General features: G+C 43.2%; 1 pseudogene; it reads left to right on the plus strand.

Moving 5' to 3' along the window:
• Positions 1 to 11490: 11490 nt before the first annotated feature.
• LOC135533475 (ERC protein 2-like) overlaps positions 11491 to 18276 on the plus strand; it is a 47890-nt pseudogene continuing 41104 nt past the window's right edge.

Raw genomic sequence — 18276 nt, forward strand, 5'->3', positions numbered from 1 at the left:
TCTTATGATGTTTGTGCGGTATACTGTGTAATACAAGGCTGCAGGAGGCTACTGCATCCATTCATTTGTCTGTTCAGTTGATGTGTATGGATTTGTCCTGCATTTATATTAGTGTGCAGACATGCAGGGTGTGTTATACAGACCTTTGAATGTGTATGTATCATTTTGTATAATATGCTTGGATTCTTTCCATCTTGTAGAGTCACTGTGACTTCAGTTTCGAAAGGCTGATGGTTTACCTGCTTTGTTTTGTCCTTATTCAATAAAGGAACATAATGTTACACATTGTGTTTTTATATTCATATGGAATGTGTGTTGTTTATATGACAGAGTACTAGGGCCACACTGAAAAAGGATAAAGTCATACATTTTATGAGGCTGGTTCTTTCTGCAGAAAAGCCATATTGTTTTTACAGTTTTGATACTTATGACAATGTGATAATTAATATTCTGGCACATCAACATGTCTTTGTTTATGAAACCATACTGAAGTACAATTTCACCCGAAATGCCCCACATCTGTCATTTTTAACAACTGTCCTCCTTTAAAACAACTGGTTACAATATTATGACTTGTGTTTTCCCCTCTGTAGCCTAATATTCTATCATTTTATATATAGCCTTATAGTCTATAGGAAACTGTAAATTATCTAATGATAGCAACATCTAAAAATCATTTTTTATCCAAAATCATTGAAATTAATGATCAAACGTTTAAATAATAACAGTGGGTCTAGTTATATGTGATAACGAACGTATAGTGAGCAGTGAAATAACTATTGGTTTCCATTTGTGGTGACTGCTGACTGACATTAGGGATGAGATTAAATAGATCCTGGAATTTAGCCTGGTCTGGAGCAGGCTAGCTCCACAGAATAAATCTCCATGGTAATTTATACCATAACATATCCTCCTGCCCCCTATCCATCTTTAGTGCAACTGGGATTACGGATCAATTGAGCCAGGATCACCAAGATATCTGGCTTAATCCCTTAAGCCTAGTTTTGTCCCATGGAATAAATGTTGTGGATCTTAATGTTTTTACTCATAATCCTGGACTATCGGACCACCATTTTATTACGTTTGCAATCGCAATAACTGGAAGTCTTCTGACCAGCTTGGAAAGACAGTACTGTGCAGTATCGAAGAGCCCTCACTGCTGCTCGATCATCCAATTTTTCCAACTTAATTTAGGAAAATAAGAACAATCCGAAATGTATTTTTAATAGTGTCGCGAAGCTAACTAAAAAGCAGCATTCCCCAAGAGAGGATGGCTTTCACTTCAGCAGTAATAAATTCATGAACTTCTTTGAGGAAAAGATAATGATCATTAGAAAGCAAATTACAGACTCCTCTTTAAATCTGCATATTCCTCCAATGCTCAGTTGTCCTGAGTCTGCACAACTCTAGCAGGACCTAGGATCAAGGGAGACACAAGTTGTTTTGTACTATATCTCTTGACACATTGATGAAAATAATCATGGCCTCTAAACCTTCAAGCTGCATACTGGACCCTATTCCAACTAAACTACTGAAAGAGCTGCTTCCTGTGCTTGGCCCTCATATGTTGAACATAATAAATATCCACCGGATGTGTACCAAACTCACTAAAAGTGGCAGTAATAAAGCCTCTCTTGAAAAAGCCAAACCTTGACCCGGAAAATATTTTAAAAACTAATCGGCCTATATCGAATCTCCCATTTCTCTCAATTTTTTTGAAAAAGCTGCTGTGCAGCAACTCACTGCCTCCCTGAAGACAAACAATGTATACGAAATGCTTCATTCTCATTTTAGACCCGATCATAGCACCGAGACTGCACTTGTGAAGGTGGTAAATGACCTTTTAATGGCGTCAGACCGAGGCTCTGCATCTGTCATCGTGCTCCTAGACCTTAATGCTGATTTTGATACTATCGATCACCACATTCTTTTGGAGAGATTGGAAACCCAAATTGGTCTACACGAACAAGTTCTGGCCTGGTTTAGCTCTTATCTGTCGGAAAGATATCAGTTTGTCTCTGTGAATGGTTTGTCCTCTGACAATTCAAATATAAATTTCGGTGTTCCTCAATGTTCCGTTTTAGGACCACTATTGTTTTCACTATATATTTTTACCTCTTGGGGATGTCATTCAAAAACATAATGTTAACTTTCACTGCTATGCGGATGACACACAGCTGTACATTTCAATGAAACATGGTAAAGCCCCAAAACTGCCCTCGCTGGAAGCCTGTGTTTCAGATATAAGGAACTTTTAAACTCGGACAAAACAGAGATGCTTGTTCTAGGTCCCAAGAAACAAAGAGATCTTTTGTTGAATCTGACAATTAATCTTGATGGTTCTAGAGTCTTCTCAAATAAAACTGTGAAGGACCTCGGTGTGACTCTGGACTCTGATCTCTCTTTTGACGAGCATATCAAGACTGTTTCATGGACAGGTTTTCCCAGTTACTTAACATTGCAAAAATCAGACATTTTCTGTCCACAATTGATGCAGAAAAATGTATTCATGCTTTTGTCACTTCTAGGTTAGAATACTGCAATGCTCTACTTTCCAGCTACCCTGGGGCGGCAGGGTAGCCTAGTGGTTAGAGCGTTGGACTGGTAACCAAAAGGTTGCAAGTTCAAATCCTTGAACTGACAAGGTACAAATCTGTCATTCTGCCCCTGAACAGGCAATTAACCCACTGTTCCTAGGCCGTCATTGAAAATAAGAATTTGTTCTTAACTGACTTGCCTAGTAAAATAAATTTAAAAAATAAAGCACTAAATAAACTTCAGTTAGTGCTAAATATGGCTGCTAGAATCCTAACTAGAACCATATTTCTTTAAATCATATTACTCCAGTGCTAGCCTCCCTACACGGGCTTCCTGTTAAGACAAAGGCTGATTTCAAGGTTTTACTGCTAACCTACAAAGCATTACATGGGCTTGCTACTACCTATCTTTCCGATCTTGTCCTGCCGTAGATTCCTACACGTACGCTACCGTCACAAGATGCAGGCCTCCTAATTGTCCCTAGAATTTCTAAGCAAACAGCTGGACGCAGGAATGGTCTGCTTACCCATAAGAGAGACACAGACTTGGTCTCGACCTTTAAGTCTTTATTGAAGACTCATCTCTTCATTAGGTCCTATGATTGAGTGTAGTCTGTCCCAGGAGTGTGAAGGAGAACGGAAAGGCATTGGAGCAACGAATCACCCTTGCTGTCTCTGCCTGGCCGGTTCCCCTCTCTCCACTGGGATTCTCTGCCTCTAACCCTATTACAGGGGCTGAGTCACTGGCTTACTGGTGCTCTTTCATGCCGTCCCTAGGAGGGGTGCGTCACTTGAGTGGGTGGAGTCACTGACGTGGTCTTCCTGTCTGGGTTGGGGCCCCCCCTTGGGTTGTGCCATGGCAGAGATCTTTGTGGGCTATACTCGGCCTTGTCTCAGGATGGTAAATTGGTGGTTGAGGATATCCCTCTAGTGGTGTGAGGGCTGTGCTTTGGAAAAGTGGGTGGGGTTATATCCTGCCTGTTTGGCCCTGTCCGGGGTATCATCGGATGGGGCCACAGTGTCTCCTGACCCCTCCAGTCTCAGCCTCAATTATTTATGCTGCAGTAGTTAATGTGTCGGGGGGGCTAGGGTCAGTCTGTTATATCTGGAGTATTTATTCTGTCTTATCCGGTGTCCTGTGTGAATTTAAGTATGCTCTCTCTAATTCCTCTTTCTTTCTTTCTTTCTTTCTTTCTCGGGGGACATGAGCCCTAGGACCATGCCTCAGGACTACCTGGCATGGTGACTCCTTGTTGTCTCCAGTCCACCTGGCCATGCTGTTGCTCCAGTTGCAACTGTTCTGCCTGCGGCTATGGAACCCTGACCTGTTCACTGTGATTACTATTGTTTGACTATGCTGGTCATTTATGAACATTTGAACATCTTGGCCATGTTCTGTTATAATCTCCAACAGGCACAGCCAGAAGAGGACTGGCCACCCCTCATAGCCTGGTTCCTCTCTAGGTTTCTTCCTAGGTTTTGGCCTGTCTAGAGAGTTTTTCCTAGCCATCGTGATTCTACACTTGCATTGCTTGCTGTTTGGGGTTTTAGGCTGGGTTTCTGTACAGCACATTGATATATCAGCTGTGTAACGGCTGTTGGAAGGAGTGGAGGACCAAGGTGCAGCATGGAACGTGTTCATGCTTTTATTTAGAACTGAACCACAAAACAACAAAGAGAATGAAGTAAACTGAAACAGTTCTGTCTGGTGCATAAATACACAAAACAGAAAACTACCCACAAAACCCATTTGTGAAAAAGCTACCTAAGTATGGTTCTCAATCAGAGACAACGATTGACAGCTGCCTCTGATTGAGAACCACACCCCTGGCCAAACAACAAAGAAATACAAAACATAGAAAATGAACATCGAATGCCCACCCCAGTCACACCCTGGCCTAACCAAAATAAAGAATAAAAGCCTCTCTATCGCCAGGGCGTGACATTAACTTCCCCCCAAAACCTGACTCTAAACGGGAGGGTCCGGGTGGGCCTTCTTTACGGTGGCGGCTCTGGTGCGGGACGTGGACCCTCGCAACGGGCCCCGCACTGGAGGGCGACTCTGGCAGCTCCGGACAGGAAGGCGACTCTGGCAGCTCCGGACAGGAGGGCGACTCTGGCAGCTCCGGACAGGAGGGCGACTCTGGCAGCTCCGGACAGGAGGGCGACTCTGGCAGCTCCGGACAGGAGGGCGACTCTGGCAGCTCCGGACAAGAGGGCGACTCTGGCAGCTCCGGACAGATGACAGACAGGACTCACCAGGCTGGGGAGACCTACTGGAGGCCTGGTCCGTGGAGGAGGCACAGGATAGGCCGGGCTGTGGGGGAGCACTGGAGATCTGGTGCGTAGCCTTGGCACCACTCTTCCAGGCTGAATGCCCACACTAGCCCTGCACGTGCGGGAGCTGGAACAGGCCGCACTGGCATCTCCTGGGAAACTGGGGAAACCGTGCTTCGATCCGGCAAAGGATATCCTGGCCAGAGGAGACGCACTGGAGGTCTGGAGAGCAGGGCTGGCACCATCCGTCCTGGCTGGATCCTCACCCTAGCCCGGCAGATGCGGGGAGCTGGGATGTAGCGCACCGGGATAAGAACGCGTACTGGAGATCTGTAGCGCCAAGCTGGCACAAGACGTGCATTGCTGGGGAGGCGTACAGGAGGCCTGGTGCTTGGGGATGGCACAGTCTTAACCAGATGGCTAGCACGCACCTCAGGATGAGTATGGAGAGCTGACTCAAATCCAGGACACGCTCCGTCGGGCGGATGTCGTGCCTCATTCACCAACACAGCAACTCCCTCATTCCTCTCTCCTTCAATATCTCCATCAACTCCTTCATTGTCTCTGCCTTGCTTCCGTCGCTCACCTCCAATTTCGCCCTGACTGGCTCTGGTTCCATCCTTGGCTCCTTACGGTAAGCACGGGGAGTTGGCTCAGGTCTGACTCCTGACTCTGCCACACTCCCTCTGTGCCCCTGCCAAAATATTGTTTGGGACTGCCTCTCGGGCTTCCTTGCCAGCCGTGTTCCTCGCATCGCTGGTTCCCTTTTCCTGCTGCCTCCACCTGCTCTCATGGGAGGCGATCCCTTCCAGCCAGGATCTCCTCCCATGTGTAGGATCCCTTGTCGTTCAAGATGTCCTCCCATGTCCATTCCTCCTTTTCACCACGCTGCTTGGTCCATTGTTGGTGGGTAGTTCTGTAACAGCTGTTGGAAGGAGTGGAGGACCAAGGTGCAGCGTGGTATGTGTTCATGCTTTTATTTAGAACTGAACACTGAAATAACAAAACAACAAAGAGAATGAACAAAACCGAAACAGTTCTGTCTGGTGCAGAAAGACACAAAACAGAAAAAACTACCCACAAAACTCATGTGGGAAAAAGCTACCTAATGGTTCTCAATCAGAGACAACGATAGACAGCTGCCTCTGATTGAGAATCACACCCGGCCAAACAACAAAGAAATACAAAACATAGAAAATGAACATAGATTGCCCACCCTAGTCACACCCCAGCCTAACCAAAATAGAGAATAAAAGCCTCTCTCTGGCCAGGGTGTGACAAGCTGATGTAAGAAGGGCAATATAAATACATTTGATTTGATTTGATAATCAATGCCTATCGCTATGATAATTAAACAATCCTTTACCCCCGATCTCCCCGTTTCTCTACGCTTTCTTAAGAGGCTTGTTTTACCCCGGAAATGGGAATCATTGCTGCCTGGACTGCAGGGGGGTTTAATGGCCCTTTGCAATGTATTGATCGTCATCTCTAGGAAGGGAAAAATAACTGGATTAACGGGGCCGGTGACAGAATGTGGACGGGGATACATTGCAAAATCTCACTCTCTACATCCCAAATGGCCCTATGGGCCCTGGTAAAAAGTAGCGCACTATATAGGAAATAAGGTGCCATTTGGGATGCACACACTGAATAACTCCATAGGGCCTGTAATAGATGGGAACTAAAGAAAGTTCTGACCTGACTATATACAAACAGTACAATGTTATTACACTGTGTTTCCTGATTGAGAATTCATTATAGATTGTGACCAGCGTGCCTTTTACTGTCAGCCTGTGAGCTGTCAGCTATGTTTTGATTAATTGGTTCTAATAGATTAATGAATGTATGATTAATGAACAGGTCCCTCTACACTTCTGTGGTGTGTGTGTGTGTGTGTGTGTGTGTGTGTGTGTGTGTGTGTGTGTGTGTGTGTGTGTGTGTGTGTGTGTGTGTGTGTGTGTGTGTTTGCATGTGCATGTGTGCGTGTGTACGTGCATGTGTGTGTGTTAAACTGATGCTGCTGATGCTCCTCTCTCCTGGGCCTGTCCCTGTCACCGCCATTCATCGTCAATGTTTGCATCACAGTTATAGCCCTCGGGTCTTCCAGGCCCGAGCATATCGGGACAGCTCATAAAGAGAGAGAGAGATGGAGAGAGTGTGTGTGTCTGTGAGTGTGTCTGTGAGTGTGTTTGTCTGTGTGTCTGTGTGTGTGTGTGTGTGTCTGTGTGTGTGTGTGTGTGTGTCTGGCTGTATAGGAGGCGTGAAGGTGGTTGTATTTTAGGCTGTATTTTGTTTTCAACATCAACATATCTCACATCCTCAGGAGAGCCAGGAAGGTTCAGTTATAGTGATGTCATTATGTGTGATGTAAGAGTAATGCACTCAGATTGATTTAACGTGTGCTGGGTTGCCGTTGCAAAGGCAGCTTCGTTTCTCAGTCAGTCCTGGATGTACACAGGAAGGAAGGAACCTGGGCTGACATCACCATGACGATGGGAGAAGCCATCATGTGATTAACGATGCCACGGCATGGCTGGGAGAGAGAGGCGCTGGCTGATTCACTGGCTTAAAGGACAAGGACAACCACAGCCAGGAACCACCTCCAACCCAACCCATGAGAAAGAATGTATTTCATCATCCTATTACACCTTGCACGCACGTTAACGACCACCCATGCCTCATAAACAAACAACCAGATTGTATTGTGTGTTGATTGTGATTCTTTGGTGTCGTAAAAAGATAATCCTCCTATCCCAACAATATGTTTCATCTCCTCCATGCAGGGGTTGCTTTGAGAACATTCCTGTCCTTCACTGCATCTCTCTCTTCTCCTGTTCCGTTTTCTCTCTCTCTGCTCTCCCTGCTAAAGTGGGTGGCAAAACATCTGTCTTTGCCCCACCTCCATCCGTTCCCAGTATAACTGAACAGTTTCCCAAAGGAACATTGCTTTTTCCATTCACTGAGTTAAAGACTCATATTTCCAGAGGCCTTTTCCCACAGTGAGGATTCTCCCCACACCTCCACACAGAGCCCCATTGGAGCATGTGGGGTTGGACCCTAAGGGCCCTGGTCAATAGTAGTGAACTATATACAGTTGAAGTCGGAAGTTTACATACACCTTAGCCAAATAAATTTAAACTCAGTTTTTGACATTTAGTAGTAAAAATTCCCTGTCTTCGGTCGATTAGGATCACCACTTTATTTTCAGAATGTGAAATGTCACAATAATAGTAGAGAGAATTATTTATTTCAGCTTTAATTTCTTTCATCACATTCCCAGTGGGTCAAAAGTTTTTATACACTCAATTAGTATTCGGTAGCATTGCCTTTAAATGGTTTAACTTGGGTCAAACGTTTCTAGTAGCCTTCCAAAAGCTTCCCACAATAAGTTGGGGGAATTTTGACAGAGCTGGAGTAACTGAGTCAGGTTCGTAGGCCTCCTTGCTCGCACACGCTTCTTCAGTTCTGCCCACAAATTTTCTATGGGATTGAGGTCAGGGCTTTGTGATGACCTCTCCAATTCCTTGATCTTGTTGTCCTTAAGCCATTTTGCTACAACTTTGGAAGTATGCTTGGGGTCATTGTCCATTTGGAAGACCCATTTGCAACCAAGCTTTAACTTCTTCACTGATGTCTTGAGATGTTGCTTCAATATATCCACATAATTGTCCTGCCTCATGATGCCATCTATTTTATGAAGTGCACCAGTCCCTCCTGCAGCAAAGCACCCCCACAACATGATGCTGCCACCCCGTGCTTCATGGTTGAGATGGTGTTCTTTGGCTTGCAAGCCTCCCCATTTTCCTCCAAACATAAGGATGGTCATTATGGCCAAACAGTTCTATTTTTGTTTCATCAGACCAGAGGACATTTCTCCAAAAAGTAAGATATTTTTCCCATGTGCAGTTGCAAACCATAGTATGACTTGTTTTGTGGCAGTTTTGGAGCAGTGGCTTCTTCCTTGCTGAGCGGACTTTCAGGTGATGTCGATATAGGACTCATTTTACTGTTGAAATAAATGCTTTTGTACCTGTTTCCTTCAGCATCTTCACAAGGTCCTTTGCTGTTGTTCTGGGATTTATTCGCACTTTCGCACCAAAGTACGTTCATCTCTAGGAAACAGAACGTGTCTCCTTCCTAAGAAGTATGACGGCTGCGTGGTTCCATGGTGTTTATATTTGCGTACTATTGTTTGTACAGACCAATGTGCTCCTAAGGATGAACCAGACTTGTGGAAGTCTACAATTTTATTTCTGAGGTCTTGACTGATTTATTTTGATTTTCCCATGATGTCAAGCAAATAGGCACTGAGTTTGAAGGTAGGCCTTGAAATACATCCACAGGTACACCTCCAATTGACTCAAATTATGTAAATTATGTCATAACGAACTGTAGGCCTGGTGTGTGGTGCGCACCTCAGGACACGCACCTCAGGGCGAGTGCGGGGAGGAGGTACAGGGCGTACTGGACCCTGGAGGTGCACTGGAGGCCTGGTGCGTGGTGCCGGAACTGGTGGTACCGGGCTGGGGACACGCACCTCAGGGCGAGTGCGGGGAGGAGCAACAGAGCGTACTGGGCTCTGGAGGCTCACAGAAAGCCTGGTTTGTGGTGTTGGCACTGGTGGTACTGGGCTGGTGACACGCACCTCAGGGCGAGTGCGAGGAGGAGGCATAGGATACACTGGACCGTGGAGAGCATTGGAGATCCAGAACATGGAGCTGGCTCAATACGTCCTGGCTGGATGCCCATTCTAGCCCGGCAAATGCGAGGAGCTGGAATAGAGCGCACCTGGCTAGAATAGCGCACTGGAGACACCGTGCGCATCTCTGCATAACACGGTGCCTGACCAGTTACACGCTCCCCATGGTAAGCACGAGGAGTTGGCTTCCTGACTCATGCAATCTCCTCGTGCCCCCCCCCCCCATTTTTTTATTGGGGCTGCCTCTCGGGCTTCCGTACCTTCATATTGTCGCTGTTCCTCTATTCTCCGGTATTTATCGTAGTATCGCCGTTCCGCATTCGCTGCCTCTAACTCCTCCTTAAGACGGCGATACTCCACCGGCTGTGTCTAGGGTCCTGCTCCATCTAATATCTCCTCCCAGGTCCATTTCCCCATTAAGCGCTGTACCTTCTTTTCACGCTGCTTGGTCCTGGTTTGGTGGGTTATTCTGTCACGTTCGTCATAACGATGATACCAAGGCGCAGCGTGATAAGCGTACATTCTATTTATTAATTAACACTGAACAAAACTATACAAAATAACAAAACGAACTGTGAAGCAATATGACTAGTGCAAACAGGCAACTAAATATAGAATAATAACCCACAAAACCAAAATGGTAAATGGCAACCTAAATAGGATCCCCAATCAGAGACAACGATAAACAGCTGCCTCTGATTGGAAACCAATTCAGGTCGCCATAGACCTACATATACCTAGATATACTAAAACCCCATAGATATACAAAAACCCTAGAAAGAACAAAAACACCTAAACAGGACAAAAACACCTAGACAATACAAAAACTAAACCAACCACCCTTGTCACACCCTGACCTAACCAAAATAATAAAGAAAACAAAGATAACTAAGGTCAGGGCGTGACAATTAGTCTATCAGAAGCTTCTAAAGCCATGACATCATTATCTGGAATTTTACAAGCTGTTTTAAAGGCACAGTCAACTTCGTGTATGTAAACTTCTGACCCACTGGAATTGTGATACAGTGCATTATAAGTGAAATAACCTGTCTGTAAACAATTGTTGGAGAAATGACTTGTGTCATGAACAAAGTAGATGTCTTATACATTTGTGGAGCGGTTGAAAAACGAGGTTTAGTGACTCCAAACTAAGTGTATGTAAACTTCAGACTTCAGCTGTATATATATATATATATATACATATATATATGTATTGGGAATAGGGTTTCATTTAGAATGCAAAAGGCAGCCAAGCCAATCAGAGCACTCACAATGCAGGAGCTTAGAATAAAATGGGCCTGAGATCCTTCAGCCAATCACCACAGACTATTCTGCATCTGTGACATTTAGAAAATGTCATATAATTAAGCACACAAATGACAAGAGTTATAGGGGATGGCATGCCTTTATGAATTGCAATCTCTGGTTGAACACAGTTAATGATGGTGCTTAATGGTAGATGATGGCACAGCGGCCGTGAAATTAGACTTGAGGATGACTTACTAAGACTGTGAAATGTGGTTGTCTTAACTATAGCTACCTTTATGTACTAACTGTAAGTCGCTATAAATAAGAGCTTCTGCTAAATTACTAAAATGAAATGTAAATGTAATCATGAGGGGTGTTGGTTCGGAGTGGGGGCAGATTTTGTCACATTTTCCACCTCTCAGATACCTAATACTTCAACCAATTAAACCTGAAATTAGACTGGATTTTCAATGCTGAAACTCCTGAAACCTTCACCATCCATACAAACGTGAGGACTGTGACCACAAAGAGCTAGGAGGATAAGGATGGAAGTCTGAGTTTGTGAGTTGAATTATGAGATTTCGATGTTGTGATTACACACTTAAAGTCACGTTTATATGATTGAGTCCATTCATTCTGCTTGAGATTCTCTTGGCTGTCCCTTTAACAATCAGACTGTGCAGCTCCCTAGCGGGTAGGGGGAGAAATCGCGTGTCCGCTACCCAATGACAGTGCAGGATGCTGAGACCGGTGTGAATGGAGGCTGTAAGACGCCACTGTCTCTGGATGGTGATGGAGAGGAACTAATGGTAGAAAAAGGTACATTTCTATTTTGATTCATTCAAGATCAACGCAAATACGTATGATAGAGAACGGCAGCGTATCACCACATGCCTGAAATAGTGAAGTGTTTTCGATATTATGGGGTTGACGGTTCTCTTTCGATTAGACGGATTGAGGGAACGCATCTGTGCGTAAAATATCACTCCCAATTCATTCGTTGGATTGCATAGTAGATGAATGCATCGGAAAAACATACTGTAAGCTAATTTGTAGAAGTAAATATGTGTTTTTATCTTGTATATTTCAGTCATTCGATTCGGTTGAAAATCGAATTGGTTTGTGAGTTCATTTCAAGTAGAACTGGTATCAAGGAAAGGTGAAACGAATTACATATCTCTATTTAATTTTCAATATCAAAGATTTCTAGGGCTTTGGAGTCGTATTTCATCCTAAAAGCGCCTAATCCTATGGAATGTATGTGACGTTATCTATAGTGGCCAGCTGTCATAGATTCTCACATTGCATTGGAGAAGAATGATGTATTCCCATGAAACACTAGACATCAAGGGCAGTAACAATTCGACATAAGAAACGTCTGTAATGCCTCAGGCTTACATTATGTAATATATTTCCTTATTAGGGGAATTCAAGAGGAACATTTTTGGAGATGCTGTCATTATGAATAAGAAATATTATGCAATATCGACACCAGGATCATATTTATAAATAGTTGAGGCTATTCGGCTACTAAACATTAGCGTGTTATGTTCCAATAATTTCAATAATCGATTGAGAAGAACCCGAAGAACCCTCAGCTACATGTGTCCCCTTCAAACGAACGAAACCCCCTTCGGAAATTGACGTTTCATTTTGGCTAACTGACAGAGGCGACAGCCACTCGGAAAAGCGTGTTTGTACTATCTGATCCTCTCAACCAATCATGAAAGGCAAGGGGAGGGATTTTAATTGTGGGGTGTCTTGTCAGCAGCAGGGCTTGTTGATGGTCATTTAGTATTTTCTACCTAAGTAGACCATATGCATAATTTCCCCCGTGTTATTATGGTCAAGTGACAACCTGCTGCACTGTCTCATTGGAATTATTGATCTCCAAACATGTCCCTGCCTCCGCTCAGATAGGATTTCCTTCATGACCATTCTGCATACTAGCATATGCAGCTGACCTTTTGCCGCAAGAGTTGTGCGGATGTGGAGTGAATTTGAAATTATGTTCAGGTGTGCGTGCACAAGTTTGTTTTCGCACTCTAGCCCACGACACTGTATTGATGTATGAAAGATGGACCATTTGTGACTGCAACGATGATGCCACATTGATGTGTATAATTGATGTGTATAATTATTGATTTATAATGGCATTTAGAGAGACACTGCTATGATCTTTGTAGATTTCGATTCCAATAAGATGGCAAAGAAAAATGACACTATAGGCCTAATAAAGGGTTTCTAAGGGATGGACCTAAAGGTTGCATTTGGTTGATTAAAGGGAAATGACATGGCCTTATAGAAATGCAGCCAGCACCAGAACCTAAAGCGCTATTAATTGGCACAGAAAGGGTGAAAGTCATGCTTTCAGAGCATCTGTAAGGCCTATCTGTGCGAAAATGTCCATGCCACTAGGCCTATCTAATAGTTATGTTGCCCCTCGCAATCACAGCAGGTTGCGCTTATCTACCCCATATTTATTTCTCCCACGTGCATTTACTCGTCCAACAATATTATCATCGTTGGGCAGGTTGATTGAATCCAAAAAAATTGTAAATATACAAATACCAGTAGGCCAGTGGTGCGCGGATCAGCTGTTTTTTCACCAACACCCGCCCACAATTGCAAATAACCCATCCGCACCGCGCGACTACACACTGATCATATAGGCCTACAAAACATTAGGAACACCTGCTCTTTCCATGACATAAACTGACCAGGAGAGTGCAGGGGAATGCTAGGATCCTTTATTAATGTCACTTGTTAAATTAACTTCAATCAGTGTAGATGAAGGGGAGGAGACAAGTTAAGTGGTTAAAGAGGATTATATGTTATGTGTTATGTGTGATGATTGTGAAATTCGACAGTGACAGGATGGGGTCTCAAATAGGCCTATGGCATGTTAAGAGAACTGTAGCCTACTGTTCAGATGGGTTACATGGAAACTAAAATCTGGACACTGACTCTAGGTCTATACCCTCTCACATAGCCTTAACATGAACTCTTGCAAAAATAATCTTTTTTTTTTTGCAGTAAAATGATACTCGGGAACAAGAGTGGAGAAATATGATATATTTCTTTCAGCATCTTGAGAGAATGCAACTGCGCAGTTCAATACCGGCAGTATTTCAACCACATAAAATATGAATAATCGCGGGAAGTATGGGTGCTGCACCACCCACTGAAAAATCAGAATTTGGGAATACTTTTTTATTCTTTAAAAAATATATTTTTTCACAAAACTAGTGCACTGGGCCTTTAATATTGCTCTATTTGCGGACCGATATAGATGTCTTCAGCGGGGACAATAACTTTTTCCCACCACCCCACAACATCCATACTTCAATTTTCTCGATGCTTAAAAAATCCTTCTTTAACCAACTCTTTTCCAAACGTTACCTTTCTGACCCTCCCTTCTCTTTATTTTCAACTCTCAATTTCGCAGTTTTTCTCTTATTGAATTTAACTCCAACATTGTCCTTTTTGCCTCCATGGATCAACGTTAACTTTTTCTGCTCATTCCAAAAATTATTTGACGATTGACCTGTAGGTTGTTTGGCGGAGTACCGTGAGACCCTGAAGTTTAGGCTCCTGCACTAATGCCAGATAGCCTAAAATAAAAACCTCAGCCTATAGATATAAATTACACATGAATGATACATTTCTGGATCTTTTAAGGTATTGCAATGAAACAGGCAGGGAGCAGGTCTCGAACCTTCGACCTTCTATCCCGAAGTCCAGCGCGCTATCGACTGTGCCGCAAAAGCATGCTCGTGCGGCAGCGTCGATATCCGCGGTTATAAACCCAGGGTGTTGTGTCTTTATTCAACCGACACGCCCTTCATCCACACAATGTATATAAGCGCGGGGACGGCAGTTACTACGGTAGGCTACTATGCAATGTGTTGATTGAGTCTTAGTTCAGCACCATGGACAGCACAGTGATTGGTGGATTCAGCGCTATGTTTGGGCGATTCAGCACCACAGCCCTGGACAGCAATACATGAGAGAGGATGTTTGCACCAAGGGGCAGACCGGCCATCCAGCATTTCTTGAAAAAGCCAGATGGGCTGGTCCATTTTGTTTTGCCAGGTGGGCGGGTCTAACTTTTTTGTTGTTTTGCAAAATGATAATTATCTTGCTAATATTGGGGGCCTCAAGGAAAAAAAATGGGCCAGTGTGTTAGAAATGCCAGAGCCAATTTATGGTCCCAGTCCATCACTGTGTTGGTGTGGCTTCACAGAACCCTGGAGATTCTCAAGGAACCATTGCAGTCAATGGGTTAATTTTTGCACCATTGGTTAGTTGAGGGGTTCTTGGAGGAACCTTTCATGCTTTCAATGTTTCCTGGAGGAACCTTTTTGCTGGCACATGCAAAGCACTATAAATAAATCCATATGTAATATTATTTCATCATTGGATTTGTTGTGCTGCCAGACTCAGAATAAAATGGAAATATGTGGCTTTTGGTGATGGCTTTATGCGATAGCTAGCAACTTGTAAACAATAACCCATTCCTATTTGAATACTATTTTAATAACAATGTTGAATAATACAACATTGTCTGTCATGCCAATTGTATTATATGACTGTAGCCTCCTGTTTCACTTCCGAAAAGTGTTTTGTGATGGTAATGATGTTTGTTTATGATGATAATTATTAGGAGTTGTCTTAGGTCACCAGTTAGCTACAGTATTTTCATCCTAGCCTACACTCTTGGTTGTTTGGATTGGTTGTTTGGATGACCTATCTGGGTTGCAGGCATTGTTTCACTTAGTTGGGTTGTTTTCTTTAAAAAGAGCCAGGTTGGGTGGTTGATGCTGGGTTATTGATGCTGGATTATTAACCCTGCATTCATAACCAAGTGGGAATGTGGTATTTACCACAAACGACTGGGAAACATCCACTTGAACGCCCCTCCAACTCGTAATGACTAGTGGGAAACCTTTGACATCACCTACTAAGAAAATTACCTTGAAAACAGAATTTTCGGCAAGCAATCTATTATACATTTTTTTTAAACATTAGAATTTGTTTGCAAGCATTATAGCTGTACTTTTAGTTTATGGTTGACACAGCTTGTTTTCCATTAGCCAATCGTTGCACATCATCAAGTTCAAAGCACGTGAATGCATCCAAATTGTATTTACTACTTCACAACTGAAAATTGCCACCTTTCCACTTGGTTGTAAACACAGCATAAGATATGACTCAGTTGGTCAGATGAGAAGAATGGGGGCGTTGCTTAGTAAGGGCGTGGCATTCACATAATTATGTTTGGCAACCCGTGAGAGTAAATTCCCTCCTGTTAATGTTTTCTGTTGTATTGTCATCTCATGTTAAGGTTGAACACTAATATTTTTGTAGCATCAATGAGGCTTACAGACATGTATGAGTACCTCAAGAGCCTATGCAAATCCCAATGTTGGATTTGTTACCACTTTTTACTATATAAATAAGTTATTACATTTGGATGACTGTCAATGCTCTATATGTAGTCAGCAATGTTAATATTAGATTATGTAACATGCATAAACATTCAAGGAAAATAGACATTTGTATTGTACAAACTTTCAACTTTATATGATAAACAGAAATGACATTTATTCTTACCAGTAGCCAAAAATAAAAAAGCCGTGCCTCTAATCTTCTGATAGGTTGCTGCTACTGCGATATTTTAATAAAAAGGTAAACATTTAACTTTTCTCATCACAAAAAGGTTCCGGTTTGAACCTTTACATAGGCAACCCAGTATCAGCATATAAACGTCAATCTGTGACATTTTTTGCGAAAATATATGCATCATGGCACAGGGGTTCCTCGAGGAACCTTTGTGACCAGAATAGGTTCCCCCCTGAGTGACAATTTACCGATTCGCAAAAGGTTCTTCCAGGCTCCTTCACTTGTTGGCTTTAGCTCAGAGGGATTGAAAAGTCTTGTTGGGCCCAGGAGACCCGGGTCTAAACTCAGCCGGCCACATGCAGTCCTTGCCGCTTTATCCCAACATTTTCACTCCAGACTTCACAAACACTGCAGCCATTGCCAACCAATTGAAGATAATAATTGCAGAACTTCCTGATACAGTATGTGTGTTGTATAATTCGTTTGAGTTTAATGAGCTACAGTCTCTCAGAGGGACTGGCTACTGAAAAAGCAACTTGTTTGGCTAATGTTACACCCGCTCCACTTCTTTCAGCTAATGTAGGCTGACATATTACATCCCTTCCAGTGGATTTTTTTCCATTCACTTCTGCCATTCTGTATTTGTAACACTCCTGTCCCATTTTAAAGTTTTTTGTTGCAACAAACTGAAATTATAGTTATTACTGAACTCCCTGTCTGCTCTCGCCTGTCACTGTATCATTGTAATTGCTTCTGTTGAAGTGTTTTCTCCTAGGTATTTCTTCAGCATTTCTTTCTTGTCCCAAAAATGCTTAGCCTGGTCCCAGATCTGTTTATGCCATCTTGCCAACTCCCATGGTCATTGTAATTGGCTACAAAATGCTTTCCTTACCTCAAACACCCTTTATAGACTGGTGGGTTGTCATATCACAAAGCTATCTGACTCTGAATGGTGGCAGAGTGTTCCTGTAAAGATATTGGCAAAGTCAGGTATTGTGTGAGTTCATAAGACAGCCATTCATCCATGTCACATCGTTGATTCTGAAAGGGAGAGGTGGCATAGTGCTATAGGCAAAGTCAGGTCTGGCTGTAGGACATGCGGATAATGGCTCCAAAAAGCTAGTGGCCATCTTGTCCCCACCCTCACCCTCACCCTGGCATGGAGACAAGAGTGTGTGGCACCGATGAGCAGACCATCTGTTGTCAGTCATTTATCACTTTTCCTTTTAACTTCCTCTATCCCCCCGCACCGGAATTCATAGGAATACATTTTTTTTCTCTCCCCTTTTGAAACTTACGTTACAGTGATGTAAGAGGACTGCCAAAACCAGGTGCTTTATCTCTGTGAGCCCAGACACTGCAGTCTCTATGGAAACCGTGTCTTCTGAGAAGACGATGCAAGGGTGGCCTGGAAGGAAGGAAGAATACAGCCCAGCTATCCCCAAAGACACGCTGCACCACCACTATCCGTTTAAAAACAGCCGTTCATCTTTAGTTGTTTTTTTCAAAAGAACCCTCCCGTACTATCCTGTACCATCCAGTACCATTCTGTATCCTCCTGTACCCTCTTGAGTCCTCCTCTGATAACACTGGGGTTTTATCCCAAAGGGCAGCTATTCCCTATGGGCCATATATGCCCTGGTAAAAAAAGAAAAGAAAAAAGAAAGTATTCAGACCCCCTTTTTCACACTTTGTTACATTACAGCCTCATTCTTTTTTCCCTCATGAATCTACACACAATACCCCATAATGACAAAGCAAAAAAAACGTTTTTTATACATTTTTGCAAATGTATTACAAATAAAAAATGGAAATGTCACATTCCCATAAGTATTCAGACCTTTTAATTCAGTACTTTGAAGCACCTTTGGCAGCGATTACAGCATCAAG

The sequence above is a fragment of the Oncorhynchus masou genome, unplaced genomic scaffold (assembly GCF_036934945.1).
Source record: "Oncorhynchus masou masou isolate Uvic2021 unplaced genomic scaffold, UVic_Omas_1.1 unplaced_scaffold_2392, whole genome shotgun sequence".
NCBI lineage: Eukaryota > Metazoa > Chordata > Actinopteri > Salmoniformes > Salmonidae > Oncorhynchus > Oncorhynchus masou.